Below are 3640 nucleotides of genomic sequence, written 5' to 3'. Positions count from 1 at the left end.
CACACACACACACACACACACACACACACACACAAATACATACACACACATACACACATACACACACATACACACACATACACGTATATATATATATATATATATATTTAAATAGATGCATATGTATGTTATATATATCTATATATATATATATATATATATATATATATGCGAATACAAAAGTGCATACAGATAAGCAAAGGTTATACAAATACCCGCAAAATACACCATGAAGACGAAAATTCAAAAATATTATTTAACGCAGTTCTTTCGAATCTTTCAGATATAGGACTGGACAAATTCGTTATGCGCGTGCATATGTGGGTTTGTGTACGTGTACGTAAATATGCATATATAATTATATATGTTGTTTGGGAGATAGCATGAAGAAACACAGAGATAGTGTTAGAAAAAACGAGGGTGATAGTACACATACAATAGACATTTAATATAGAATCACGCTCTTTAAATGATTTTGGCTGACATTGGAATATGAATAGTATGAGTAACCGCTCTTCGGAATATAAATAGCTATATAATGGCGTTTATTTGAAAACAGAATGTTTTGAGTAAATAGATTCATGTGTACTATAATGAGATGCAGCACAGAATTTTGTCAGTGAACAGGTCGTGGTCTCAAAGCGACGAAAATATTTTAACACAAATTAAATTTAAATGTTGAAGTGAATCTAACGGTTTTTGTGTGTTTCTTAAATGGCTTATAAACACTTTCCACGCTGCAATTGTTTTCGTTCCTGCACACGATGTCAGATCAGGTCACTTGTTATGCAAGTACATCTCTGTAATGTACTATAATTGTTTTCGTGTAAAGATTAGTTAAACGTCTTATTTAAATAATTATGAGAATAATGTCCTAAAATAATTATAAGAGGTTTTAAATGTTGACTAATACGCATAAAGTTACCAAAATATAATGTTAGCAAGAAAAATATCCCAAAGTCTTATAATCTACGATGGGCTCTCTTCTCATAGCAGGTGTAGAAAATTATCAGACAAAATACTTTGAAAACTTAGAGCAATCTATATGTGCTTTCTTATGAAACGTGTTGAATCAACACTAACAATATTTAGTGCATAAAATTATGTCACAAAAGATTAGAAAATTTTGAGCGTTTTGTTTCGACTATACAAACAACTGGAAGTCAGTTCTGAATGTTTATTCAAAAGATAAATTTTTTGAAACAAAATTCCATTTGCTTTTGCGGTTCATAAATTTTATTTTGTTTGAATGAGTATATGACTTCGTTACAATTACTTTCTGTTTTATATTAATTAAAGTGGATATCATTAGCCCTAATATTCTAAACAAATACTTAATTTCTGGTTTTGACTCACCCTTTCCCCCTTCAGTTCATACCTGTGTCGTAGATAAAACACACACGTACCACACATGTACTACGCCAAGTTTCGAGTAATCGATTCTAATTTACAGCGTTGTGTTGATGTAAGAATCCATGAAATCACTTTTTCTCTTCTTTTGTTTAAAAAAAACTTTAGTCTTATAGCAGCATAACTGAATTTCATTGGGGAGACAAAATGGGAAATTGTGACTTCATACTTTTACAAAATGATCTAGAAATACTTAGTTATGTAGATGGTGAGAGAGTTCGATCGGAAAATCAAACCTGAATTGTTAATACTTGTTAAACAAACAACTTAATGCAACTCCTCTCTCTCCCCTCTATCTCTCTATCTATCTCTCTATCTATCTCTTCTTTATCTCTTTTTTTTCCCTTTTTCTCCTTCCATGTCTCTTTTTCTCCCCCTCCTCTCTCTTTCTTTCTTTTTTTGACACTCACCAAATGTTTTGTACTTGAATAACTGAAATATAGATTTGAACGTTACATGACATGTTTTTATAGATGCTTTTGTTGTTGTTGCTTTTATTATTGTCATTGTTGTTGAGGTTTGTTGTCGTTATTGCATTTTTTTTCTTCTTACAGCAAAAGTCATTTTTTTTCATGCCCTTGTTTTATTTACATTCATGTATATATCTATGTGGGATTGAACTACGAACACATTCATTCACTTATTCATTCATTGAGACCAGAAATAGCTGTGATATTATCAAATCAGTACTGATCAGAATTATTGGTTGATTACTTTAGAAAATACGCAACATTCCATTTAACGAAACTCGTGACTGAACGGCTGGATTGCATAGTATTCCACTTGCTGATATAGACTATCTTCCCCTACAGCATGACAACAGATTGTTTGTCTACGATACATATCTTAGCGGTTCAGCAAAATAAATCAATAGAATAAGTTGGGGGTTTTTTTTCGCCCTTTCAAAGCCTAGCCAGGCTCATGGGCCCGGTTTCCCGGTTTCTATGGCGTATGTGTTTCCCTCAGCTGGACAGGACGCCAGTCCATCGCAGCGTTACTCAAGAAACAGGATGAAAGAGTGAGAGAAAGCTGGAGCGAAAGAGTACAACAGGGGTCGCCACCACCCCCTGCTAGAGCCTCGTGGAGCCTTTGGGTGTTTTCGCTCAATAAACACACACAACGCCCGGTCTGGGAATCGAAACCGCGATCCTCCGACTGCGAGTCCGCTGCCCTAACCACTGGGCCATTGCGCCTCCACTAATAGAATAAGTACCAAACTTTAAAAAGAAATAAATAAATACTAGGGTTGATTTGTTCCAGTAAACCCTTCAAGTCAAATAACTGAAAGAACGATTATAATCACAAAAGCAGTAACTATTTTCTTTAACAAAAAAACTCGGCTAACGCAAAGTTACACACAAGTGACAATAATAGATTTCATTTAGACCATTTTCTGTGGAAATGCCATGAATGCCACAACTTCCATTTTCACCTCCTTTTGTGGTGTCTTAGATTTCATGCTTAACTTGTTTAGACAGGTGTATAGAATTAAAGAATAATCTTATACCCGCCCATTCATATTCAATAACAGTGTCATAGCTATCACACTACATTGAGGCTATACAGAGGTTGAAATATAATCACGTGATCTCGTGATCGACCAAATAATCGGATGGTCACAATACACTTTACACCGTTTTAGCTTTCGAATGATGTCACCCCACTGGCTAGGCAATCAGGTCAACATTCGCCGCTGATCGGAAGGCTAGTTCATCGCAGTGTTACCCATGTGCAGCTGAGTGGACTGGAGTAACGTAAAATGAAGTGTTTTGCTCAAGAACACAATGTGTCTTCCAGTCCGGCAATCGAACCCACGATCTAGAGATTGTGATTGCAACACCCTAACCACTAGGCCACACGCCTTCACCGAACTATAATACAGTTTATATAATACAGATTAAATTTGTCAACAGTCAGTTTGCCTTCCAAGTACTTTTACAATACATTTCAAATACCATTTTAGAAACCCCTTATCTTCTATATATGATTTAGAGGTACCTGAGGGTACTTGATATTGCTTTAGATACAAGCTATTAAAAGTATTTTCTATTTCCTTACGAAAATATCCTTACTAGTCAGATACTTGATTTATTTAAAGAGTGTCATATTGCCTTACGTGATACTACACACCACATGAATGAACGTGTTTTATGTGAGTATATGTGTGTGAGAGTGTTTATGTATTCATATATATATTTTCAAGAGTATGTAAATTTTGTACGGATATATA

The 3640-nt window shown here is 34.7% G+C and overlaps 1 protein-coding gene across 3 annotated transcripts in view; it reads left to right on the top strand.

Annotated features, from left to right (window-relative positions):
- The window catches only part of LOC106868708 (homeobox protein 4), a 243885-nt gene that overhangs the window by 239388 nt on the left and 857 nt on the right, over positions 1 to 3640 (top strand). The gene's annotated exons all lie outside the window — the stretch shown is intronic.

Source organism: Octopus bimaculoides, chromosome 3 (assembly GCF_001194135.2).
Source record: "Octopus bimaculoides isolate UCB-OBI-ISO-001 chromosome 3, ASM119413v2, whole genome shotgun sequence".
NCBI lineage: Eukaryota > Metazoa > Mollusca > Cephalopoda > Octopoda > Octopodidae > Octopus > Octopus bimaculoides.
The sequence above is the reverse complement of the archived record's forward strand: the minus strand, read 5'-3'. Positions and strand labels throughout refer to the sequence as shown.